We start from the raw sequence: 27,506 nt of genomic DNA, 5'->3' as shown, positions 1-27,506 counted from the left end.
GTCAAGGCTATGGTTTTTCCAGTGGTCATGTATAGATGTGAGAGTTGGACGATGAAGAAAGCTGAGCGCCGAAGAATTGATGCTTTTGAACTGTGGTGTTGGAGAAGACTCTTGAGAGTCACTTGGACTGCAAGGAGATCCAACCAGTCCATCCTAAAGGAGATCAGTCCTGGGTGTTCATTGGAAGGACTGATGTTGAAGCTGAAACTCCAATACTTTGGCCACCTCATGCGAAGAGTTGACTCATTGGAAAAGACCCTAATGCTGGGAAGAATTGGGGGTAGGTGGAGAAGGGGACGACAGAGGATGAGATGGTTGGATGGCATCACTGACTCGATGGACATGGGTTTGGGTAGACTCCGGGATTTGGTGATGGAGAGGGAGGCCTGGCGTGCTGTGATTCAGGGTGTCGCAAAGAGTTGGACATGACTGAGCGACTGAACTGAACGGAAAATAGCTTCATGCTTCTAGAGGCTACATGTATTGGGTAGCACAGATCTAGAGGAATACAAGAAGGCATCTTTAGTGTCCATACAGAAGTCACACTCAGGAAATCTTCTGTGTCTCCTGCCCAAAACTGGTCCCAAGTCTGGATCTTGAATCTTTTATTCAGTTATTGAGGAATTAAGATCATAGGCTTCTACTATGGTCACTCTTAGGATGACTCAGGGCCCCATGGCATTGGCCTTCTCTGAGGTCAAAACCAGCTATATTCTTGACCACAGGCTGAGCTCATCAGTAGGTCTAACCATCCCAGAGTTGTGATGGCTCAGCATTGTCCATCAAGGCTCTTAATTTAGAGACTTACTAATAAGGATGCAAGAGGCAAATAAGGCATCTGTGGTCCTATGGCCTCTTCTCCCAACCCTTGGACCCAGCTCCATTCTCCCTGGGGGCAAAGTGAACAGAGGTGACTGTTGGACAGCAGCTCACCAGCTGCCAAGTTTTTGCCAAATTGTTTGTTTTGAGAAAAGAGAAAGGAATAGGTGAGTGTTAATATAACCTTTGGAAATTAAGGAAATGATTAAACAACTAGGCATTCTTGAGTCTTCCCAGATTTTTTTTCTGCTTCTGTTGTCAAAAGTCATGGCCTCGTCTTACTCTTCTAAGTATCTTTGCTGATAGAGGCTTACTTCTCACGGGTTGTACTATTTCTTGGAAAATCATGGAATAACAACACTAGAAACTAAATCATTCTTGCAGTTAGCATTAGCTGAAAAGTACGATTATAAGCTACTTCTCTTACTCTAAATAGTGTATTTAAAGCTAAACCTATTTGACCATTTCATCCCTCTCATTTTTCCTTTATTTGCTGGTGAGATAGATATTAAGGAACTCTGTGACTAGGCAGTGTTCAGAGGTGACGATGGAGAAAAGAGATCAATGTCGTTTTAATTCTGAGAGATATCGCAGGCTGAGCTGACTCGCCATGGTTCAGGACAGGCCACGGAGAATCATGGCACATTCCCGAGTGCGACCATTGCTTTGCTTGTTTGTTATTGTGCTACAAACTCAGTGACTTAAAACAACAGTGTATTATTATCACTCATGGTTCTGTGGGTTGAGGGGACTCAGCTGGGAGGTTTTCCTTTGGTGCTCCTCCAGGTATGTAGTCAGATAGCAGCTGACTAGAGTTGACTGGCTTGATATCCAAGATGGCTCTCCCATGGCTGGGGTAGGTCCTGGCTGTCAGCTGGGGCTGTGAACTGGGGTACATCCATGTGGTCTTTATGGGGTTTAGGGTTTCTAATAATGTGGCAGTCTCAGAGAGTAATACTTCTTACTAGGTAGCTTTGGGCACCAAGAGAATCCTCCAAGAGACTCAGGAAGAAGCTGAAAGGTTTCTGATGATCTTGCCTCAGAAGTCCCAGAAATTCCATTCTACTCATACTATTGGTTGGAATTGGTTGAGTAAGTCACTGATTTGAAGGGATGCCAGATTCAAGGGAAGGGAAATCTGACTTTGCCTCTAAATTAAAGGAGGAGTAGAGAATTTTCATCCACCTTTAATATATTTGTTTAGTCGCTCAGTCATGTCCGACTCTTTGAGACCCCATGGACTGTAGCACACCAGGCTCCTCTGTCCATGGGATTCTCCAGGCAAGAATATTGGAGTGGGTTGCTATGCCCTCCTCCAGGGGATCTTCCCACACCAAGGATCAAAACTCGCATCTCCTGTATTGATAGGTGGATTCTTTACCACTGAGCCCCTGGGAAATCCCTTTAATGTACTACAGTGATCATGTTGAAAGGAAGGGAACAACTTAAAGAAATTAAATTGGCAGTTATATTCCAAAAGGATCAAAGGGTTGAGAGATTGCAACATCTGGATTTTGGAAGGTGCTTGGGATGCTTGGGGAAAAGGGAAAGTGACCAATTCCAGAATCTTGTAGAAAACCAGTGATGCTGGTACCATGTAGAGTTACAAGGAAAGAGTATTAGATTGAGAACTGTGTTTAAGGAAAGCAGTACTCTTGTTACATGTTTTGTGTATGACTAAGCACAAAGGTTCACTCAACCCTTTTTTTTTTTTTAATGACGTAGGGAAGCTGGTAACGGCCGCCTTTTGCATTGTGATAGATGACGTGGTCATGCATGCTTTCGTATTATGTGTTGAAGCAGTCACCAAGTCAAAGACAGCCTGGTATAAAAGAGAAGGCCCGCCAGTCCAGTTCTGCTAGGTTACTAACAATTCTTGGAAGTTACTAAGGCAATCGGCCTCTGGAACTTGCTGTATTCTTTCTGTGCTAACATGGCAAAAAACAGATACTAGGAGCCTCTCTGGCCATTTACCGTCATTGAACAAGATTAAAGCTGCAATTAGAACCAAGAGTTGGCAGCGCTGCCTGCCATGTGTGTCTTTTCTTCTTCACAGAGGAGGTTATGTGCATGTGTGTGCGTGCTCAGTCATGTCTGATTCTTTGCACCCCCATGGACTATAGCCCACCAGGCTCCTCTGTCCATGGGATTTTCCAGGCAAGAATACTGGAGTGCATGTCCGTTTCCTCCTCCAGGGGATCTTCCCAATCCAGAGATTGAACATGTGTCTTTTGCATCTCCTGCATTGGCAGTGGATTCTTTCACCACTGTGCCACCTGGGAAGCAAAGGAGGCACCTCCTTAACAAAGGAGGTTAAGAAGTAGTTTATTGTCCATGGAAGTTTTCTGATATTTTATACTTTCTCCCCAGCTCTCCTCTTCTAGTTCACATGTAGCTGTCTGATTGGTGAAAGTCTTAAAAGTCAGAGGAACTTGAGTAGAAAGATGATCACAGACATTTCCATGTAAGGAGAAAGTTTTTCATTCTAACAATTTTTAAATTAAAAAAGTAAAGGAAAAATTGACCTAAAGAAATGAGTATGTGTTCATTCCTTGGGCACTTAACAGTGAGTCCAGCATGATGAATGTCCATATGCTGGCTGTTTGTGCTGTGCTCGTGATTGTCATCAGAGCCATTGGTCTCCACTGGCTTCTTGTCCAGTTTCATGAAGGCGCTGAGATGTCCATAGTCCACCTGAACTTGTGGAACTTGCGCTTATTGTGGAGTGATGGTGTTGAGTTGCATCGTTGATATGCAGCTTCTTCTCTGAAAAGTCAGAACTGGAGGAAATGCCATCACTGCTCAGGCCCACAGGACTCCTCAGAACAGTGAGTGGTAGCTCCTCGGCACTGTGCTTACTGACACCATGTGAGTGGGAATGCCTGTCACTGCTGGGGTGGTAGCGCTTGGAAGGAAGTTCCTCGTGCTTCTCCTTAGGCTCCCTGCTAATATTGTGGGCCTGAGTGCTTGCCCATCCCACTGCCTTCATCAGAAGAGCTGTCCTTCTGAAGAAGAAACTTTTACACTTACGTGCAAACTTTACATGTAACTACTTATGTAACTACTTATGTAGAGAAAGGGAGCGTCCAGCCCATTAAAGCTATGAAGCTGCAGTGACAGGACGTAGAAAGAGACATAGATTTAAAAAGTCATTATTTGGAGGCCAGTGGATGGAAAATGTGTGAACAGAGCAAAAAACTAGACCGTAGAAGGAAGTCCATCTAGGACAGTGGTTTTTAAACCTCTCTCAGGGAACACTGTGGTTCCGTGAACAGTTACTGGCAGTTCCATAAATAACAACAAGAAAGAAAACAGGCGTAGCCAGAGTCACAGAGGCCCCTTGTGCGAACATGTAATTTTTGAAAAACTTTTCCACGACTGAAGCCAGCTTAGCGCGTGAAGCCTCATTTCCATCTGATGTCAGAAAAAAAAATCTTCGTAATGCAGAGTTGTTTAGTCTGCGCTGGGTTACGGCTCAGTTTCTTTGCGTAACCTAAGAGGATCTGTTCAGAGCTCTTCCCTCTTCAAGCAGCTTGTTTTCCTCTGGATGGTAACTGGGATTCTTCGGACGTGATGGAGGTGGAGGTAGGGAAAACTTTCGGCTTGTCCTGGGGTCCAGATAAGGGTTCTGCCTGAAGGCCATTCTCTGGATTTACATCCCCCAGTGGAGACTGAGCTTGCCCTGCTTGTCCCCACCTGTACCAGCCCATCTCAGCCCCGCGATGTCCCCTTGGAGGGTCTGGGACTCTGAACACTGGACCTAGCAAGGCATCCTGGCCCAGGCCCAGCATTTCTACTGTCCAGCTGCCCCTTGGCCTAGGCCATGCTGGACCCCAGACTTTGCTACGACATGGGTGGTGTCCAGGGCTACACCTCGGGGAGCCCAGGGATTCTGGTCTCTTCCAGGGTCCCCTCAAGCCTCCTCTCTTGGGAGGAGGCCAGGGTCTCTCTTTTGTTTGGTGGCAGAGGAGAATGGGGTGCCAAGTTACCTCTCAGTGACTGTCCGGGGCCAGTAAACAGCAGGCATCTCTTCTCTGCTTTCCTTCTCGCTTCCTGCTTAATGCTGCTCCTCTGGGTGGGAAAAACACCTTGCGCTCTTTACATGAATGTACATCCTTCTGAACTCGATGGTTTATGATGTAAGTGAGAGGCTCAGAATTCGCCAGCACTTTAACTTTGGGGAGTCAAGGAAGCAAGCACATAAACGCCCGCTCTTTAGAGCTGTCAAGTCTGGCGTGAATGTTCCCAACGGACAATCCTTCAAAGTATCACACCTCATTGGCCATGGGCAGTGTCTTGTGTTTCAGACCACCAGAGCATGCTGTACCAGTTGACCAGGTGCTGTTTCTTTCATGCATTGTAAGACATTCCTCCCGAAGAGGGTCACATGATCTGAGGAGCTTCACAGGTAGGAGAGAGACTGAAAATTCTCAGGGAATACAGTCTCTCTTAGACTTCCTGTAGCTCAAACGGTAAAAAATCTGCCTGCGATGCAGGAGACCAGGGTCTGATCCCTGGGTTAAGAAGTTCCTGTGGAGAAGGGAGTGGCAATCCACCCCAGTATTCTAGCCTGGAGAATTCCATGGACAGAGAAGCCTGCTGGGCTACAGTCCATGGAATCGCAGAGAGTCGGACACGACTGAGCGACTAACACACACAGTCTCTCTTATGGAAGGTGGTCCAGGGGGATAGCACACAGTCAAGTCTCCCAGGCGAGAGTTGCCGAGATGGGAGGGTAGTGAGGGACACCACACTCCAGACGTGTTATGCTGTTTCTGTTTCTCACACACTTTTGTCAAACTACATGTGTCATTATTTTCATGGCAGGTCTCTGACCTAAAGTATACCCTGCATCTACAGCATTTGTGTGATGCTGAAACCAGAGCAGACAGGTACTTAGGTGACATTCCACCTCCTGAAGTCTCCAACCCAGGGTGGAGCAGGGCAGGTGGACATACCTGTTACCTAGGAAACAGAGGGAGGAGGAGCCAGGGAAGGCATTCAGCACAGCTAAGTGAGGGAGAAGATGAATTCAGGGTCCCAGTAGAACAGTGGTCACAGGTGAGAAGGGCAGGGCTTCAGGTCTCATCCCCACAATGGGGGGGTGTTTGAGGGTCCCACATGGGTCTAGGGGCCCAGGCATCTAGCAGAACAGCTGGGGTAGGGGTTTGTGGGAGGCATCAGAACATAAAGAAAAATGAAAATGTAATTATTATCTCTACATGATCGCACAAATCAATTTTACTTTCTACTTGTAAATGACTTTAAAAACTTCCATTGCATAAACAGTTGTAAGACAGTTGTATCGTTTCTGGGCTAGTTCTGCAGTGTTGAGCTGGTCCCCCGTGTCAGTTTCATTAAGTGCCACTCGGACACATGCAATGAAACAGCTTCAAGTGGAAGATGCAGAGAATCGGCAGCACTGTAGAAGTCTGGACACACACTTGTTTGCAATCCTGCACACATATTGCAATCACCTGGGTCTATGGTGGTGACACATGTTGTTGTTCAGTCTCTAAGTAGTTCTGACTCTTTGCAACCCCATGGACTGCAGCACGCCAGGCTTTGAGTTTGCTCAAACTCATGTCCACTGAGTTGGTAATGCCATCCAACCAACTCATCCTCTGTCGTCCCCATCTCTTGCCTTCAATCTTTCCCAGTATTAGGGTCTTTTCCAATGAGTCGGCTCTTTGCATCAGGTGGCCAAACTGTTGGGAGCTTCAGCTTCAGCATCAATCCTTCCAGTGAATATTCAGGGTTGATTTCCTTTAGGATTGACTGGTTTTATCTCCTTGCAATCCAAGGGACTGCAGTGGCACTAGTGGTAAAGAAATTGCCTGCCAATGCAGGAGACGTAAGAGACAAGGGTTTGATCCCTGGTCAGGAAGATCCCTTGGAGGAGGGCATGGCAACCCATTCCAGTGTTCTTGCCTGGGAAATTCCATGGACAGAGAAGCCTGACAGGCTACAGTTCATGGGGTTGCTAAGAGTTGGACATGACTGAAGTGACTTAGCACACATGCATGGGAGATTTCAAAACTCTGATATTTGGGTCTCAGCTGCAGAGATTCTGGTGACACTGATCTGAGCATCAGCAGTCCAGATCCTCTTGGTGATTCTAACATGCATGTTGGGTTTTGAGAACCATCACCTAAAATAGGAATTCACTACGAGATGGGATATGTGATGAGTTTTCATAATGCTTTATCACCAGCCCTGGATTGAAGGCTGTTCCTCAGAGAAACAGGAACCAACCATACGAATTCTGGAACCAGATAAAAGAAAAAGAAAAAAAAAAATGAGAAAATATCATCATTTGCAGTCGCAAGGCAGGCATTAGGGCAGAAGAGCTGTGGCTGCTGGACGGTTTATGCTTTCTTCCATTTCAGAATTATCTGGGGCAGCTGAGGTCATCTCAGTTCCTGAGTTTCTGATGTGGATTATCAAGAGATGGGTGAGGGACATCAGCCTCTGCCCAGGCGGGAAGGGATACAGGAAGGGGTGGTGTGTTCTATTAGGAAGGAAACAATTATCGTTGACTCCATGTCTCCTGGGAGGTCGGCCTGTGAAGTCCTCAAAACAAGCTGGGGGCCAGTCACTCGCTGGAGGCACAGATTGGAAAAGGAAGGGTTGCTTGGAACCAAGGGGGCGCACTGGGGCCTCAGCCTCCTCCCTCCGCCCACCCTTCCCACGGAGGTGTAGGTGTGACCCATTCATTGCATTCCTCTGAGTTCAAAACGAACTTCAGTGAGTTTTAAGGTTAAAAGCCCACGAGGTCTGGACAAGAAGTCTGATACCAAGATTGGACCACATGCACTGCTGTTCTCTCGTCCGGGCGCCTAACAGTAACAATAAAAGCAGAAGGTGATTGGTGGAGCATCAACTCTGCGCCTGGCCCCAGGTTTACGGCACAGCGCCTTGAATACCCGCAACTGCTCCACGAGGTGGGTGCTGTTACAATCCCTTTTCGCAGAAGAGGAAACAGAGGTTCAGAGAAGTTCAACAAAGCGCCGGAGGCTGGCTGAATGTCAGGCTTGGGGACAGGAGTGTGAGCGTCCCGGGGGTCGAGAGCTCCGCTGGAAATCGTGCCCAGGGGCCCCACCGTGGGGGTGGGGGACATCCACGGGGCCGAGGTCACAGTGAGTCGTCCCCTCTCTGTCCCGAGGGGCGCGCGCGCGGCCGCCGTCCAGGGTCCTGCGCGGAGATGCCAAGGGGAGGGCGGCGCCGGAAGGGGCCAGCGGCCTCCCGGCTCCCTGGTGGGGCGGAGTGGGAGCCGTCCCCGCCCCAGCGGAGACCGAGCTGAAGCCGCGCCCGCACTTCCCCGGGCGCGAGGCGGAGCCGGCAGGGAGCGCGGGTCCGGGTCCGGACCGCGGGGATGTGATGCGCCGGCTCCCAGGGCGCCTCCGCCCGCCCGGCCTCCCCGCACCCGACCGCCGGGCGCCAGGTAGGAGGGCTGGGGGAGAGGTTGGGGTGGGGAGGGGACGACTGTCGCTTTGGCACCTTCGCGCGGGGCGTCCCCTTTCCCTGCACACCGCGCAGAAAGCAAACGTCCTTTCTCTTACTTTTGGTTGTCAGTTTGTCTTGAAAGAAGGTGATGGCGGTTTAATCTGTTTTGTTGTTGTTGTTCTTTTTGCGGGGAGGGTGGTTGTTTTTATTCTGTGTGAACCAGGAGTAAAAGCTGTTCAAATCTGTCTTTGGGGAACTTGGCAGTCTTTCTGGAGGTTTATTCTAGGGTGTGTCTGTAAATTGCTTGCAGGCGTTTTAATCCGGCCAAGTTGAACTGGTTTGGGAGTGGCCCTCCTAGGGATTTGGGCTCGAAAGGGTTGTCTCCTGGAGGAGATAAAGTTATGAATGCCCTAAACACCGTGGGGAAGTGTAACTTGTGGCTCCTCCAGATGAAGGTTGACACTGAGTGGTGTAGCTACAGACACTAGGATGACACTCATTCACAACAGGCATGTGCAGCACTTTACAGTTTATAAGGCCCTTTACACTTACTGCTCTTTTATCCTCCCAGCAGTCTCCCGAGAGACATGCGGTTATCACCCTCCTGTTACAGCGGAGGAAACAGAAGCTTAGATGGGGTGATTACCTTGGTGGAGGGCTGGCACCCAGAAGGAGACAGAAACCTCTGGACTCCACATGCTGTGCGCTAAGGCGCTCAGTCGTGTCTGACTCTCTGCGACCCCATGGACTGTAGCTGGCCGGGCTCCTCTGTCCATGGGATTCTCCAAGCAAGAGTACTGGAGTGGGTTGTCATTCCCTTCTCCAGCGGATCTTCCCGACCCAGGGATCAAACCCACGTCTCTTGTGTCTTTTGCATTGGCAGGTGGGTTCTTTCTTACCTATTTTATATCCTATTCAGTACTTCATTTAGTATTTTATAGTCATACCCCCTGGTGCTCAGATGGTAACGAATCTCCCCATAATACAGGAGACCTGGGTTTGATCTCTGGGTCGGGAAGATCCCCTGGAGAAGGGAATGGCAACCCACTCCAGTATTCTGCCTAGAGAGTTCCATGGACAGGGAGCCTGGCAAGCTACAGTCCATGGATTCGCAAAGAGTCAGACATGACTGAGTGACTAAACAACAGTTTACTTAACAAATGTTTATCGAGTGTCTACTGTGTGCCGGGTACTCCTCTATGATAAGTCCTGAGGACAGAGTAGTGAACAAGATGGATGCTAATCGCTGTCCTTGATTGGACAGGAGTCTGCTTGGTGAAGTAGAGGACATTGGAGGCCTCTCTGCCTAATGGGATTCTTGGAGATTTGTCCCTGTGGACCAGGTGTGGTTGTCCTGAGCATCACTCGATACACTCTGGCTCAGCCATGCTCCTGGACAGGGACAGATGGAGAGCCTGTGACTGGGCTGCATCTGTGGCAGGTGTGTCCATCTGGAAGTAGGCAGAGAGGTTGTGGAGAGCATATCAGTGATCAAAGTGGCAAAGCTGGACAACTGCAGTGAAGCTCCCTTAGCACTGGGGTTAGGGAAGCACAGGGGTTATTTTTATGCTATTAATACGTGACAAACTCAATGTGAACACACCGCTTTGAAGGACAGGAGTCGTCAGAGACTCTGCCTCCTGTTGCTCCCCGTCTGCTGCTGTCAGCCGGCAGTTGCCTGTGTTTTCCTGTCTTCCAGGGTGTCAGGTGTGCTGACAGGATCTGCACTGTGAGCAGCTTTGCCTCCCCTTGAACCCCATTACGTACTGGGGCCCTAGGCAGTGCTGTTGCAGCCTCCTGGCTGTGGCACGCAGGAACTTGCAGAGTGATCTCACTGAGTGTGGAAAGGGGCTGGCTTCCCCAGGGTTGTGGGTCACCAGCATACTTTTGAGTTCAGCACCATGAATTAAAAATGGGAAGAAAGCAAAACAACAGTGGAGACAAGGACGTCCCTGGTGGTCCCATGGTTAAGATGTCACCTTCCAAGGCAGGAGGTGCGGGTTGAGTCCCTGGTCAGGGGAGCTAACACCCCACATGCCACAGGGCCACAAAACCAAAACATGAAACAGCAGCAGTATTGTAATAAATTCAATGAAGATGGTACACATCAAAAAAATTTTATTTTAAAGTGGAGACAAAGTAAAATCTAGAAATGTATAAAAGATAAAGCTTGATGAACTATGTACTTTTTAAAATTGAAGTGTAGTTGATTCACAGTAATTCAGATATACAGCAAAGTAATTCAGTTATTCAACTCTTCAGTTTCCAGATTCTTTCCCATTATGTTTTTTTAAAATTTATTTTTAATTGGAGGATAATTGCTTTACAGTGTTGTGTTGTCTTCTGCGATACAACAGCATGAATCAGCCATAAGTATATATATGTCCTGTCCCTCTTGAATCTTCCCCCCGCCCTGCACCCATTATGGTTTACCACAGGGTATTGAATAAAGTTTGCTGTGGTGTACAGTAGGTCATTGTTGTTTATTTTATAGGTACTAGTGTGTACCTTAGGGGCTTCCCTGGTGGCTCAGATGGTAAAGAATTGGCCTGCAATGCAGGAATCTGGGTTCAGTCCCTGGGTTGGGAAGATCTGCTGGGAGAAGGGAATGGGCATCCACTCCAGTATTCTTACCTGGGAAATCCCATAGACAGAGGAACCTGGTGGGCTGCAGTCCGTGGGGTCACAAAGAGTCGGGCACGACTGAGTGACTGACACTTTGACTCTCTTTCAGGGTGTACCTTATTGGGTGACCCCAGTGGGGCTGCAGGAACAAAAGAAAGCACACCGCTCCATCCTGCCGGCTTCTCGGCGCCACCCAGGGCACTCTCAGCACTGCTGGATGGGACTGCAGGGCAAACTCACAAGCATCTCGGAGTGTGCCTGGGGCACTGGGGTTCCTAGAGTCCCCAGGGTGGTTCTGACGAGTAGCTGAGGCCCACAACACCAACACATTTTCCTGCAGGCAGTGGAAAAGAGGAGACCTGACATAGCACAGCTTCCCGTGTCTTCAAGATGAGAAAGAAACGCTCAGGAGGTGCAAAAGCATTCCTGGTAGAGAGAAGCAGGCACTGGCTCCTGAAAGTCCCCATTTAAGAGGTACAAAGAGCAAGTTTCAGGCCATCACTCAAATAACCTCCACTAAAGTGCAGTTTGGTAGCTGGGTTTCACGGGGACTCAGGGTGCTGTTGATGGAGGAGCAGCTTGGCATCCCAGGCTCCGCACAGCTGGCTTCCCAAACCAGAGAACTCGTGAAGTGGACATGTCAGTCAATGGTGTCTGGCTCTTCGCAACCCCATGGACTGCAGCCCACCAGGCTCCTCTGTCCATGGGATTCTCCAGGCAAGGATACTGGAATGTGTTGCCATGACCTAGTCCAAGGGATCTTCCCAACCCAGGGATCGAACCCAGGTCTCCTACATTGCAGGCAGATTCGTTACCATCTGAGCCCCTATGGAACTCATGGACCCCTGAAAATACAGCCAATGGCTCCTGACCAAGAGTCAAATTGAGTCTGATGCTATCACTTTAGACTGGTGCCTCTCATCTCACTCAAAACACAATATCCCTCCTTTTTCTTTCTTTTTTATTTTTTAAATTATGAAAGTATGATAACACAGTTACAGGAGATTTGGAAAATACAGAACAAAATTACATATAGTTTCACTATAAATTACAATTATTTTTTAAGTAGATAAATTAATATTTTTAGTTGGAGTTTCAATATCAAATTCTCAAAAATTAATAGAATGAATGGAAAAGTAGGCTTGTAAAGCGCTATGAACCAATTCAACATAATTAAGATTTATACAGTTTTCACACAACAGTAGCATACAAATTCTATTCAAGTTCCCATAGATTGTAAATCAGGAGACACTAGAACATGTCCAGGGACATAAAACAAGGTGCAAAAATTTCATGGTCTAAACGAATACTCCCTTTTCATGAAAATATTTTAAACCCCCCCTTTACAATTCTGAGTTGATATAATAAAACTTAGCTACAACATAATTTCCAAATAATATAGTAGTATATGTAAGGAATAAGTAAAGTAATTTGGGTTAAAATGATGTATTTTGGTGTGTGGATGCTTGGGTAGGGCCAAACTGGTCTGATGAAGTCAATGGTGTTTTATGCAGACTGAGTGCAGGGGTGCAGGATGCCTGCCCATGTAGCCTGGAGCAGACACATTGTGGCAGAGATCCATGCACCCCTAGGTGAGGACTGACCCGTGATCAAGGTCTGTGTGGTGATGGAAGGCCAGTCTTCCCTCCGTTTTCACAGTGATTACATCCCAGGAAAATTCAGTATCTATGAAACTGTGCGAGCAAAATGTATTTTATCCCAGTGGAGGATGGAATAGGGGTACCAGGCTCCCAAAGTGGTAAATGATGCTTCTGTCAGCATGAAGGTCTGTGGGAGCCTGGGATTTAAGCAGGCTGAGGGCCAGGTCTTCACTGTTGGGTGGGAGGGTGCTATTCCAGACATGTGGAATCCATGGTCTCTGCCACTAAATGACCACCCAGAGAGTCCCCTTCTCCACAGTTTCCAGAGTGCTCTCTTGAGGGGCGTACTGGCCCCGTTGAGAACCACTGCTTTCGCTGCATTGATTGGTAGTAAGTAATGAAAGCACTAAAGCAGGCATGCACCCTGAAACAGCAAGGCACCGATGGTAGCAGGAGCTTCCCAGGTGACTCAGTGGTTAAGAACCTGCCTGCCGATGCAGGAGACAAGGGTTCGATCCCTGGGTCAGGAAGATCCCCTGGAGAAGGACTTGGAAACCCACTCCAGTACTCTTGCTTGGAGAATCCCATGGACAGAGGAGCCTGGTGGGCTACTCTACATGGGGTTGCAGAAGAGTTGGACACAACCTAGTGGCTAAACAGCAAGAATAGTAGCAGGTGTGAGCTGGCCATTGGGGGTGCACACGCTCTAACTGTCAGAAGGTTGTGGAGGAGATGATAGAAATCAGCTGGGTGGGGCCACATGCATTACCAGGAGGTGATTGTGCAGAGGCTCACAGGAACTCAGAGGAGATGGAAATGGAAATGTCTGTATCCTGATGGGGCTGTCTGTATCCTGATGGGGATGTTTCTACAGTTGTCCTGGTTTACAGGATTGTAGACGTAAAATTTGTTGTGTGTTTCACTGTATGCATGTTTTACTTCAGTAAGAAAAAACCCCAGGAGTGAAAACCCTGAAAGATTCTTGCAGAGACTGTCTGGTCCTCTGAGACTCATCTGTGGACCCCACTCTGGGAAGCGGGACTGTTCTCACCTGAGCAGGAGCCAGTGCTCCAGGCATCCTCTCTCTCTCTGTCGACTCTGCAAGTCTTGTGTGGCCGCACTCTGTCTCAGAGCCTTTGGCAAGTGTCTGGGTTGGGGCTGTGCTGGAGGATAAGATGCTGGAAGGGGCAAGGCAGTGTGCTTAACACGTTATTGACCAGAGACACAGCAAAACGCCTTTTGTTACGCAGATGTTATTGACTGGAGACCTTTCAGTTCAGTTCAGTTCAGTCGCTCAGTTGTGTCTGACTCTTTGCGACCCCATGAATTGCAGCACGCCAGTCCTCTCTGTCCATCACCAACTCCCGGAGTCTACCCAAACCCATGTCCATCGAGTCAGTGATGCCATCCAACCATCTCATCCTCTTTCGTACACTTCTCCTCCTGCCCCCAATCCTACCCAGCATCAGGGTCTTTTCAAATGAGTCAACTCTTCTCATGAGGTGGCCAAAGTATTGGAGTTTCAGCTTCAACATCAGTCTTTCCAATGAGCACCCAGGACTGATCTCCTTTAGGATGGATTGATTGGATCTCCTTGCAGTCCAAGAGACTCTCAAGAGTCTTCTCCAACACCACAGTTCAAAAGCATCAATTCTGCGGCGCTCAGCTTTCTTCACCGTCCAACTCTCACATCCATACATGACCACTGGAAAAACCATAGCCTTGACTAGACAGACTTTTGTTGGCAAAGTAATGTCTTTGCTTTTAAATATGCTATCTAGGTTGGTCATAACCTTCCTTCCAAGGAGTAAGCGTCTTTTAATTTCATGGCTACAATCACCATCAGCAGTGATTTTGGAGCCCCCAAAAATCAAGTCTGACACTGTTTCCACTGTTTCCCCATCTATTTGCCATGAAGTGATGGGACCAGATGCCATGATCTTAGTTTTCTGAATATTGAGCTTTAAGCCAACTTTTTCACTCTCCTCTTTCACTTTCATCAAGAAGCTCTTTAGTTCTTCTTTCAGTATTCACTTACACAAGAATCTGCTGGTCACAGGCATTAGTTTCTGCAGAAGTTCCCGGTCAATAGATTAAAAAGGCGCCAGGGATGGAGCCCAGGGTCACTTCCATCACTCAGTCTGGTTTCTCTGGTCCAGGAGCCCGAGGAAGGTAGAGTGGAGACCTTGCCAAAAGCCAGCCTGGCGGTCAAGGGCGTTCCTGTCTGTAGCCTGCTTGTGACAGTCATCACTTCCCCCTGCCCTGTGCCTCATTTTCACCTCTTCCCTGAAAACCCATGTGACACCACCAATATGGTGCTGTGTAAGAGCCGAATAGCTTAGAATTCCTAGCAACACCGGAAACCTCTGTGGCTATTTTTACTTTATCTTCATGTCCTATTCGTGATATCCTTATGATAAAAAACAAAAACTTTCCCTGCCCCGTTTGTTTGGGTAACTAAGGCAGTTCTGTGAGCTACACTTTTGCATCTGTCTGCTGATAGGAAGATCGCCAATATCTCAGGGGTTTTTGGACTTTGGGGTTTGGGGGGAGGATGTATATTCCTGCCGCCTCTGGCGGGATGGTTTTGTTTGGTCAGAGTCGTGGAAGGCTCTTTCTCGGGGGAGGATCGGTGACAGCCATGCTGGGCATGTGGTCGAGGTTTGGGATGTGTCGTTCATCTCTGCAGAATGGGAACAGTCGTGTCACTCAGGAGTACACTGTGGTGACCCCCAGGTGGACACATCCAAGTTCTCCTTCCCAGTGTAGAGCCCGCCTGGGGTCCTCTCTGTCCTTGGACTTAGCCCATGTGTCCAGCCTTGTGGGTGTGTCAGGGAGACTGAGTAGGGGTGACTGTGCTGCTTACCTAGGACAGTGCCTCTCAGGTTTTACCTCCAAAACGTTCCTCTTGGAAAATCAAGAGTGGATGCTCGGCTGAGCACTCTGTGATGTCACCTTAAGGGATGGTTTTTTGTCTCATGTTTTATCTCTTGCAGACTTTTCTTTCTGCTTCATGACATAGTACTGTATCCTCTAATATAAAAATTACTAATATAAAATAATTTGTAATTAATTTTATGTTAATATAAATGTTTATATTAATATAAGATATTGATACATATTAATATAAAAGTTTATAGTATATTTAAATACATATTTAAATTACATTTAATTTATTACTTTATATTAATATAAAATTTTGTATTAATGTATGTATGTATTATATAAATATAACATAACATTTTATATTAACATAAAATAATAAATGTAATTCATTTTATATTAATATAAAAACTTCCCCCAGAAAATCCTCACGGAGAATCGTTGCTGCAGGAAGATAGACACTGAGCTCCCTGGCTGTTGGCAGTTTCTCTCTGGGGTTGTGTGGCTCTAGCTTAAGAAACAAAGACTTATGTAAACATAGAATTCTAAAGTGTTTTCCACCATCATGTAGTTCTCTGGCTTTATAAGTTCTTTTATTGCCTTGTCTTTAAAACTGACATTTTTAGTCTTAATATCAACTGTTTAATAGCTGGCTGAATGCTTGTCAGAGGTGAAGGTCCTCATTATGGGCTTCATTTTAATACCATAATCCATTCCCCATGCATGTTTCCACTAATTTTCCATAGAGCATGTGGGTGGTGACATTTCATTAGCTAAAGAATCTGCTTTATAGTCTTTGCTTTCCCTGGGGACTCATACACTGTCTCTTTTTGTTATAGGTGAATTAGTTACAGTGTCATTCGCTGAATATTTCTCCATTATATCAGGCATACATGTAGGCTGTGTCTGTTAATTTTGGGGATGAGAAGTCATATTAAATGATTCTGTCTGTGTCTGTACAGGGAGACACAGAGTTTACAGGGAGACTCTCAGTGTGGAGAGTGAGTTGGCATGAAGTGGAAACATGGAAAGTACCATTAGGATTTCCTCCTTATGGCTCAGCTGGTAAAGAATATGTCTGCAATGCGGGAGACCTGGGTTCAATCCCTAGGTTGGGAAGATCACCTGGAGAAAGGAATGACAACCCACTCCAGTATTCTGGCCTGGGGAATTTCATGGACTATATAGTCCATGGGGTCACAAAGAGTCGGACACGACTGAGGGACTTTCACTTGACTTCCCTTCTGTATTGAGAGGCGGGGCTCTGTTACTTCAGGTCCCTGGAAGAGGGAGGGGCTCCTTAGGGCCACAATATGTTTCCTTGGGTTTCTGCAGAAACTTCCCTTAAACTCAGATAGGCTAGATCCCACCCAGGCCCTATATTTTTTGTTTGTTTGGTTTTGGTTTTGGTTGTGTGGCATGTGGGATCTTAGTTCCCCGACCAGGAATTGAACCTGTGCCCCCTCACAGTGGGAGCACAGAGTCTTAACCACTGGTGTGGTGTGTGTGCTTGGGCATGTCTGACTCTTTGTGATTCCGAGGACTGTAGCCCACCAGGCCGCTCTGTCCACGGGATTCTCTGGGCAAGAATACTGGAGAGGGCTGCCATTTCCTTCTCTAGATCATCTTCCCATCTAGGGATTAAACCTGTGTCTCCTGCATCTTGTGCATTAGCTGGAGTATTCTTTACCTCTGAGCCACTTGGGAAGCCCCTTAACCACTGGACCACTAGGGAAGTCCCCCAGACCCTGTACTCTGGAGGCTTCTGCTCTGCTTATCAGCTGGCCACAGGCCTCAGCATGGCCAGGAGTCTTAGAGCTTAGAGGATGGTCCAGAACCCAGGAGCCCTGGAATTCCCTGCCCAGATAGCCTGCTCTGGGATTCCAGGGTGGATGCAGGCCTCTTTCCTGGTGGTCCTCTGTGGACTCCACTGCCTGAGGGCCTCCCTGGTCTGCAGAGTGGCCAGGGCTGTATGTGGCAGGGTGGGAGTAAGGGGGCAGGGATGCCTGCCTGTGGGCACGCTAAGGGCCTCCACAGTATGGGATGGAGCTGGGGGCGGGCTGGGGAGTCAGGCTTGGAGGTTACTGTGGATAGAAACCCCCTGAACCCCACGTAGCAATGCCGCCTGTAGGCCCTGTGTGGACAGCGCAGCCCAGACACACATGTGTCTTCCTGCATCTTCTGTGTGTGTCTGCTCTGTGTGTGTGCCTGCTGTGTGTGTGTCCGCTTTATGCCACCTCAGCCCCTGCATGCCTGGCTTCTGTCCTGGAAGACAAGATTCACAATGAGGTGGAATTCCTCAGAAACAAGAAGGAAATTCCTCAAGAATAAGAAGGCCTTAATAGTAATAGATTCTTTGTGGCCACACGGTGGAAGCAAATGTCCCCTCCCCCTGCACTGGGACTCTGGGCCTTGAGGAAACGCCTTCGGTTCTTATGACAGCACCCCTACCCCCACCATATCTCTTTTCCTTTGTTTGCACTGGGTTTGCAATTTCTTACAGTGACAGGAAGGCGCTATGGATGAAGTCTGTCCTTCCTGGAAGTGGAGCTTTCTTGGGGCCAGTATGTTCATTGTAAATTCTGATACTTAGTCTCTGTTCTTAATTTAGCTCAATTGAAGTTTGTCTTTCTGGATCTAATAGGAAATTGCTTTATGCCTCAGGTTTTCATTTTCACAGTATCTTTAATAAACCTGTAGCTGTGTATGTATGTTCCATGGACCACCTAGTGATGCTGTGATGTGCTGGTTTCCAGATGTTATCCCCAAGAAGCAACGGCGGCTCTGCTTGGGGAGTTCATGATGGCTTGCTGTTTCAAGGAGCATCGTAGAAAGCTATGCCCTGTTTTTACTCCTGGTGCACCTGTCCTGGAGTGATGGAGGGGGTGATTGGCCCAGGCTTCCGGTCATCCCATCCCTCCATGACTGCCCTGGATCAGACAGTACCCTGGGCACCTCAGTGCACCGCTGCACCTCTGCATATCAGCTGGAAGTTGCTATGGAGACGATGTCAGCAAGTCTGGGAAATTTTGTACATAATAAAGGCAGGGGGCGGGGGGCACTTGTTCATTTCCTGGGGGAGTTAATCATCTTATTTTATGTGGAAAATTCACCTGAGAAATAACATGGTGGAATAAATCAGTGGCTGCAGATATTTTCTAAAAGGATAATTTTTATTTTTGTCAGTGTTTTGTTGCTTTACGATGTTTTTAGTTTCTGCTGCACAGCAAAGTGAGTCAGCTCTACCGAGTCTTTTTCGGTTTCCCTTCCCACTTAGGTCACCACAGAGAATTGAGTAGAACTCCCTGTGCTGTGCAGAAGGTTCTCATTAGTCATCTATTTTATACACAGTATCGATAGTGTGTGTATGTCAGTCCCAGTCTCCCAATTCCTCCCACCCCATTTCTTCCCTTGGTATCCATACATTTGTTCTCTATGTCGGTGTCTGTATTTCTGGTTTGCAAATAAGTTCATCTGTATCATTTTTCTAGGTTCCACATATATGTGTCAATATATTAAAAGCAGCAATGAAAAAGCAACAAATAACAAATAAAAGGATATATTGAATTTTATTACAAATCGATTTCAAAACACCATTTTTGAAATCTTTGCTAAGTTTCCTCTGGATAAGGGGGGCGATGCTGACCCAGAATTCCTTGTGGCATTGAAGTGCTCCGTCTCCAGTCCAGCTCCTGCTCCCCACTCCCTCGGACCTCCTCTCCCCTCCAGCTGTGCGCCTTTGTCCAACGCCTTAGGCACTGGTCCACCTTCTCCCGGGCAAGTCTCAGCCATCTCCAGCCCCTATGATGGCTCCCCTCTGTCTGTTCTCTGACTCATGGGCAGCACATGCTTCCCTTGCATCATTCCAGGTGGATGTTGGTCCCTTTTTGGTCTAGTGCAAAGATGGTGGGTGGGTTCCTTCTTCCCTCCCTCCCTCCCTCTCTCCTTCCTTCCCCCCTGACTTCTACAAGTGTTATTGAGCTCTTAACACACGCAGTATGTGTAAGGGGGCATCCTCCTCCGAGGAGTGCGGGAGACTCAGGGGGTCTGCCCTGTACCCTTCTTCCTTGGCCAGGCAGGGAGTTCCAGTGACTGGGGGAGCTGCCCAGTGTGGCCAGAGCCCTGTGTCCCTGAGGAACCCAGTGCAGGGTGTCAAGGAGAGCCTGTGTAACTTGGGTCTCTTAACTGTGGAGGAAGGAGGTGTGCAGGAGCCCGTGGGAGAGGCTGTTGATCAGAGAATCCACTCAGAGTGGATCAGAAGTCACAGGAGAAGCTGGCCGACTAGGAAGATCAGATTGAATGACAGTCGTGGGAAGCACTGTAGCGGTAGCATGGAGGCAGAAGGACACAGGGCTTACAGATGAGCTGGGAGAGGAGCCGGCCTGGAGCTGATGGAGGAGAAGGAGTGAGCCCTCATTCCAGGGAGATGGCCCAGAGCAGGGGCGGGTGGGGGTCATGTGCTGTAGAGCCGTCCATAAGATGGGGACTGGGGGGTCCCTGCACGTGGAGCAACTAAGAGCCTGTGGTGGCCTAGGTGACACATTTTACAAGGTCCATGAGACTGGGGAGCAGAGGGCAGGCCATTCAGCATGGATATAAAAATCCTTTTAAGAAGTTTCTGGGGCAAAGAGGAAGAGGGAAAATGAAGTGGTTAGGGGGGTGTGGTGTCCACTTCTCTGCAGAAGATTTCCTGGGCCTCCCAAATAAATCCGTTCTGCTCGTCCGCTGTCCCCCTGCCCCACTCTGTTAATTTCTCCCTGAGATCGTCCACAGGGCTCCCATTAGCTGTCGTCATTCTCAGCCCCTCAACGGGAGGGGCTTGGGGATGGGTAGATCCTGGAGGCTTGTCTTTGATCTGGTGTCTTATGATTCACGGTGATGAGCTCTGACACCTTGATGCGATGCCCTGTGCTTTCTCGCAGTAAATCCAAAGTGAATAACAAGGGTGGCATTTAGCACATTTAGTCTACGTGGAAGGTTTGGCATTGACTTAGGCTGTTTTACCCATTAGGCATTGAAAGCCCTTATGCTGAGGCTTTCCCAGCTTCTCAGAGGCCCAAGGAAATGATACTGACCTGAGAAAAAATAAAATATCAGACTCCAGAATACTAAAAGTAAACTGCAGACCAGGGAGTGGATGATGAAATGTCTGCAGGATGTCACAGAAGGGCAATCCCATCTCAGCTTTCTGAAGTTTTCTCAAATTATGTACCCCTTCATGGATCACAGCCTTGTCGTGATGAAGGGGCTTACATAACTCAGTGACACTATAAGCCATGCAGTGCAGGGCCACCCAGACAGAGAGTCCCTTGGACTGTAAGGCGATCAAACTAGTCAGTCCTAAAGGAAATCAACTCTGAATATCCATTGGCAGGACTGATGATGCTGAAGCTGAAGTTCCCGTACTTTGACGACCTGATGCAAAGAGCCAATTTGCTGGGAAAGACTGAGGGCAGGAGGAGAAAAGGGCAACAAAGGATGAGATGGTTAGATAGTGTCACTGACTCAGCGGACATGAACTTGAGAAAACTCCAAGAGATAGTGGAGGACAGAAGAGCCTGGCATGCTGCAGACCATGGGGTTGAAAAGAGTTGGACACGACTGAGCAACTGAACAACACAACCTCAGCAGCAAATTATGTAATTTGGAATGCAGATGTTAAAGAAGAGTGGAAAGGAAGAGTGACGATTCGTAGAGGAAGCCTGTTTTTAAACAGGGCCTGGAAGTTTCTCCTGGCACCTGGAGAGTTTCTCAGAGCGTTATTCTCAAGGTGCCTTAAGGTATGGGCTCCTCGAGGTGGTTTGACTCATTCCTGTGCCCCAGTGTGCAGCAAAGTACCAGGTGTGTGTCTTTAATTAAAACCAACTAGGGGTTGTCAACCTCCGTACTCCTCACCCCGACTTGAGAAGGACGTGCTCTTGAAATGCGTGACTCATCTTTGTAAGCTTGTTTTGTTATTTTGGGCACCTTGAGACCTGTGCAGTGGTGGATGACTTAACCGTCTCCATTCAAGTTCACGCTCACGTGTGCTCTTCGTTCCCCAGGCAGCTGTGGCCACTGAAGATGCTGACTCCCTCCTAAGAAGTGGGCCCACCTCCTACAGGAAAAGACCTTCTCCACAGTGACCAGGTTGGTTCACCCCAGGGCCTCACCTGCCCTCTCTCCTCGACAGTGGAAGCTTCCCACCGTGTTTAAGGTAGTTCTGGACTATCTCCCACTGTATACAAAATATTTTGTTTCTGTTGGTGTGTTTTTCTTTGGAACAGCTCCGGGGTTTTATCTGATTTCTGAAGGGGTCTGTGACCCTAGTAAGAATCATTGCCCACCCACTTTCCCAGGGTCACCCCACTTTAGCTCCAGCTGTGATCTTGTGATGATGTTCCCAGTGCAGGTCTGAGCTGTCTCAACTCCAGGTTGTCCCGGATCCCTTGTGGATTTCACTTAACTCTCACCTAACTCTCATGGTCTCAGGGTCTGTCATGTGGTTCCAGGAGACCCAGGCTGGCGGTGCAGTCAGTGACACCCCCGTGGGCATCTCCTCAGCTCTGTGGGCACTGGAACCCACCCTCCTCACCTTGCCCTGCCCCTTGCTGGCACCACATGCGTGACTCAGGGCCGGTGGGTCCCAGACCCACTCAGTCACCGCTTCTCTGGCTCACCTCCGAGTGAGTTTCAGATATCAGATATGCCCTCCTCTGTCCATCTGTCTCTGCTGGCTGCTCATGCTTGCATCCCTGCTCAACCTGGATGGCCCCTCCCTGGCTGCCTACTCTCCCCACCTCCTCACTCATCTGTTTATATTCCACGTGGGTGCCAAAATTTGCATCAAAAAAAAAAAAAAGAAAATCTGATCATACACTACTCTGTGGCTTAAAACCTTTCAATGGTTTTTTTTTGCCACCTACAGATTCCAGTTCCCACTCCTCAGCAAGGATCTTCATGTTCTGAGCACTTTCTGCCTCTCCAAGCTTTGCCACTTTGCACCTCAACTCTGACTTATGGTCAGGAACGTGATGAATCGCCTCTGTGCTCCCCTCCCATGAGGCTCACCTCATGCCTGGGGCAGCTGTCTCAGCATGGACAGTCCCGCATCACGGTGTGACTCTGTGGACATGCCCACTCTCCCTGCTGGCTGGTGAGCTCCTTGAGCCCTTGAGTCAGTATTTCTAGTCTTGTTCCCAGGACCAAGTATAGACATAGGCACACAGTTGTTGTTCGATTGTGTCTGACTTTTTGTGACCCCATGGACTGTAGCATGCCAGGCTCCCTTGTCCTCCACCGTCCTCTGGAGTTTGCTCAAACTCATGTCCATTGAGTTAGTGATGCTATCTAACCATCTCATCTTCTGTCACTCCCTTTTCCTCCTGCCCTCAATCTTTCCCAGCTTCAGGATCTTTTCTAATGAGTTGGCTCGTCACATCAGGTGGCCAAAGTATTGGACCTTCAACTTCAGCATCAGTCTTTCCAATGAATATTCAGGGTTGATTTCCTTCATGATTGACTGGTTTGATCTCTTTGCTGTCCAAGGGATTCTCAAGAGTCTTTTCCAGCACCACAGTTCAAAAGTATCAATTCTTTGGTGCTCAGCCTTCTTTATGATCCAATTCTCACATCCATACACGACTACTGGAAAAATCATAGCTTTGACTATACGAACGTTTGTCGGCAAAGTGATGTCTCTGCTTTTCAATATGCTGTCTAGATTGGTCATAGCTTTCCTTCCAAGGCATGTGGTAGCTCTTCAATATACAGTCATTGATTCCGCAGTGAATGAATAAAGGAATGAATAGATATCTCAAAATAATTTTATCAGAACTTATATCTGTCATCAGAACATGAGATGACTGATAATAGTTAACTCAGAGTGACCATTTGCGAGACAGTATTCTAAGCCCTTCACATGTGGTAGCTCATTTAATTCCCACAATAGTCCTTTAAGGACGAATACTATTATCATGGTTCCAATTTTATCCAAAGGGGGAACGGAGACACAGAGGCTGAGCTTCTATCCAGTGTGGGTATGTGGGATGTATCTTGTGATCACATGTGAAAGTGAAGTCAAAGTGTTAGTCACTCAGTCATATCTGACTGTTTGTGACCCCATGGACTGTAGCCCACCAGGCTCCTCTGTCCATGGAATTCTCCAGGCAAGAATACTGGAGTGGGCTGCCATTTCCTTCTCCAGGGGATCTTCTTGCACATGTGGCTGATGCCTAAATTGTGAGTGTGTTGAAGAGCAGGTTCTCATTTTGTATTTCACTTGATTTATTTTGAATTTTTAAATGATATTTTATTTATTTTTGGCCACACTAAGAGGCATGTGGGGTCCCCGGTTCCCTGACCAGGGATCGAACCTGTGCTCCTTGTGTTGGAAGACCAGTCTTCATCACTAGACACCCAGGGAAGTCTCTAGTTTGAATTTTTAGAATTATTTTTGTCACTGGCACTCCCATTCTGCCTGGCATACAACAGAACACGAATGTTGCTGAGGGATTTTCTGACTTGGCCAGCCTTTCAAGGACTCTCAGGGTGAAAGCTAGTCTGGTTTGGCTTTGCTCTTGGAATTTTTGTGTCACTTTGGGGCATAAGGGGGATTTTGTTAATTTTGGTTGGGAGCATGTTTAGTATGGCCTTGGATGGTGCATCTTTACCTACTTCTTCTCCACTGTCCTTGCTCCCTGGGTTGTGTGACTCTTAACCCCCATCGCATGGTCTGGAGCTGATCTCCTGGTTCTAGGGTCATGGGGATGACAGGGATTCATCAGGGGACAGAAAGTCCCCTGCAGAGGGGAAGGGGGTATCTCCTACCTCCTCCTTTTTCCCAGAACAGTTCCAGGACAGGCGAAGTAAAACCTGGACCCCTGGGGCTGGTCTCCTGTGTTTTATGTATCTAGGTTATGTACATTCTCAGTTTCTAAGTCTTGTCTGACTCTTCTGCCATCCCAGCAACTGTAGCCCTCCAGGTTCCTCTGTCTATGGAATTTCCCAGAAAGAATACAGGAATGAGTTGCCATTCCCTTCTCCAGGGATCTTCCTGACCCACAGATAGAACCCATGTCTCTTGTGTCTCCTGCACTGGCAGGCAGATTCATTACCACTGAGCCACCTGGGAAGTGTTTTATGTACCTAATAGGATACAAAGGGCTCTGAAGTCATCTTCATCTGTATAGATGAGGAAGCTGAATGAGGAGGAGTTGTGTCCAAGATCACATTGGTCTTGGGCTTGTCGTTATTAAACGTTGCTTGCCCACAAGTAATTCGGAGATATATCTTCAGACACACACACTATGAATTCAGCTTGGCACCTTCCTTGTCTTCTCTGCCTACTCATCGAGCAAGCCAGAGCTTGTAACTAACAGCTGGCAGAATTGAGTTGATTTTGTGATGTCTTTATCTCATTTTTAATAAACAAATGTGGGTTATGGATTGGCCTGGAACAGGTAATTGGGAAATGTATTAACCCTGTATTTTCTTCCTCTGTATTGTAGAGATTTAAAACACACTTCCTCGGGGTGACAGAAAGAGACGGCAGGACATCAAAGCCTCCTATCTTATTTGATAATCTGAGTACGTTTAAAGGTAAATATGATGATAATACTGTTAACCTCGATTATTTTGGGAGAAGGCTAATTTATGTGAGTAAAATGTCAGAATTATAGGATATTTAAGGAATGTGGCCTTACTGCTCTGAGGTAGGTTTCAAGGCTTGAACCAGGTATAGAAATCATTGTCTTCATGCTGAGGGTAAGTGGAGGAGAATGGGAATGGAGGTGTTTCTCAGGCTTGCATGTTTGTGTATGTGTGTGTGTATGTTCAGTCACTCAGTCGTGTCTGACTCTTAGTGACTCTGAGCACTGTAGCCCGCCAGGCTCCTCTGTCCATGGGATTTTCCAGGCAAGAATACTGGAGTGGGTTGCCATTTCTTACTCCAAGGGATCTTCCCGACCCAGGAATTAAACCCAAATCCTGCATTGGCAGGCAGATTCTTCACCACTGTGCCACCTGAGACGAGGCTGGTCTCTCATGCTTAGAATGCCTTTTATTCCCTGCATTTGCAGGCACACCTCAAAGATACTGCAGTTGGGTTCTAGATCACCACAATAAAGCAAGTCACACAAATTTTTTGTTTCACAGCACATATGAAAGTTTACACCATACTGCAGTCTATTAAATGAGCAATAAAAAAGCGATATATGTACCTTAACTAGAAAATACTTTATTGCTAAGAAAGTGCTGACCATCATCTGAGCCTTCAGTGAGTTACAACCTTTTTGCTGGTGGAGGGTCTGATCTGTTCTCAATAATGATGGCTGCTGACTGATCACGATAGTGGTTGCCGAAGATTGGGATGTCTGTGGCAATTTTTTAAAATAAGACAACAGTGAAGTTTGCCACATTGATTCTTCCTCTCACTTGAACACAGAGGCCATTGTAGGGTTGTTAGTTGGCCTAATTTCAATATTGTTGTGTCTCAGGGAACAGGGGAGCCCAAGGAGAGCGTTGAGGGACTGCCAGTTGTTGGAGATGTCAGAACATACAGAATATTTGTCAATTAAGTTTGCTGTCTTATATGGACATGGTTCGTGGTATCCCCAAAACAAATTACAGTAGTAACATCAAAGATCACTGATGAGCATAAACATAATAGAAATGAAAAAGTTTGAAATGTTGTGAGAATTACCACAGTGTGACATAGACATGAAATGAGCAAATGGTGTTGGAAAAGTGGTACCAATAGATGGGATCAACATGGGGTTGCCACAAACTTTGTATTTGTTTTAAAAAAACAAAACACAACATTTGTGAGGTGCAGTAAAGTGAAGTACAATAAAATAAGGTATGCCTGTATTTTAAAAGAACATTGTAACATTTTTATACATTTTAATATCACTTTTTAAAATTTATTTTTAATTGGAGGATAATTGCTTTTTAATGTTGTGTTGGTTTCTGCCATACACCAACATGAATAAAAGTGCACATATGTCCTCTCCCTATGGAACCTCCTTCCCACCTCTCACCCCATCCCAACCCTCTAGGTTGTCACAGAGCCCCAGTTTGGGTTCCCTGTGTCATACACCAAATTCCCACTAGCTGTTATACATCCAGTAACGTATATGTTTCCCTGCTACTCTCCCAATTTGTCTCACCCTTCCTCCCCCTTAAATAGAATATTTTTTCAGCTAATATTCTAATGACGTCACGTTATTAGAATCTGGGTTTGTGATGTCTTAGTGAAAATATTTTGTGTTTGCAAGTAACATGGCTACAGAAAAAATGTAGGCAAGTTTCATCTTCTGTCCAAAGCATGAGATTATATGGTCTGCCCTGGACAGTGCCCCCAAGGTTGGGTATAGAGGACAGCTATTTCTTTAGTTCATTTTCTCGCTCATTCTATGAGCACTTACCATGGGCTTCTGAGGTGGGAGGAGGGTGACCCTGGCTGAGACTGGATGGATTGGGGGATACCTTGGGAGGTGAAGGGCAGAAGGAAGAGCCAAGCCAAGGGCTCTGAGGTTGGAGCACAGGGCAAGGTGAAGGCTGACAATGGAGGGGCTGGGGGACAGGGAGGCGGAGGGTCGAGTCTGAAGGGAGCAGTCAGAGCCTCAGGGCTGCGGACTGTTTGGGGTGCACTAGGGAGCCAGTGCAGGTGTTTTGACCTGATCATTTGGTAATCTTTGGTTCAACCAGTTTGGTAATCCCTGGAGATGGACTGGTTAGTGCTGGTGAGAGCAGCTCTGGGGTGGCAGGCATCAGGGTCACTGAGCTGGCATCTCTCACTGCGTGTGTGTGTGTGTGTGTGTGTGTGTGCATGCACGCACATGTGGCAGAGTTGTCCCCTATCACTGAGATGGGGAGCAAGGTTGGTGGGGAGAATAAATTTGGTTTGAGGCCTGTAGAATATGAGGAATTCATAGGTTGTTGAATAAATTTATACATTAGAGGCTTCCCTAGTGGCTCAGATGGTAAAGAATACTGCCTGTAATACAGGAGACCCAGGTTCAATCCCTGGGTAAGGAAGATCCCCTGGAGAAGGATATGGCAACCCACTCCAGTATTTTTGCCTGGGAAGTCCCATGGACAGAGGAGTCTGGTGGGCTACAGTACTTGGGGTTGCGAAGAGTCAGATGTGAC

The 27,506-nt window shown here is 47.4% G+C and overlaps 1 protein-coding gene across 34 annotated transcripts in view; it reads left to right on the top strand.

Annotated features, from left to right (window-relative positions):
* Nucleotides 1–27,506, top strand: part of IL1R1 (interleukin 1 receptor type 1) — an 85,846-nt gene that overhangs the window by 29,649 nt on the left and 28,691 nt on the right. For 4 of the 34 annotated variants that reach the window (XM_081591515.1, XM_081591484.1, XM_081591516.1 and 1 more), the window contains exons 1-3: nt 8,143–8,263; nt 21,419–21,570; nt 24,863–24,953. The gene's annotated coding sequence lies outside the window, so the exon portion shown is untranslated. Of the gene's footprint in view, nt 1–4,136; nt 4,405–7,362; nt 7,764–8,142; nt 8,264–8,836; nt 9,149–21,418; nt 21,571–22,281; nt 22,510–24,862; nt 24,954–26,618; nt 26,718–27,506 lie in introns of those variants that run through there. The other 30 variants (XM_081591514.1, XM_081591480.1, XM_081591488.1 and 27 more) reach the window with 18 other exon arrangements.

This window comes from Giraffa tippelskirchi, chromosome 4 (assembly GCF_054371585.1).
Source record: "Giraffa tippelskirchi isolate mGirTip1 chromosome 4, T2T-mGirTip1v1.2.pri, whole genome shotgun sequence".
Taxonomy (NCBI): domain Eukaryota; kingdom Metazoa; phylum Chordata; class Mammalia; order Artiodactyla; family Giraffidae; genus Giraffa; species Giraffa tippelskirchi.
Note: the sequence above shows the minus strand (reverse complement) of the source record. Positions and strands in the feature narration are given on the sequence as shown.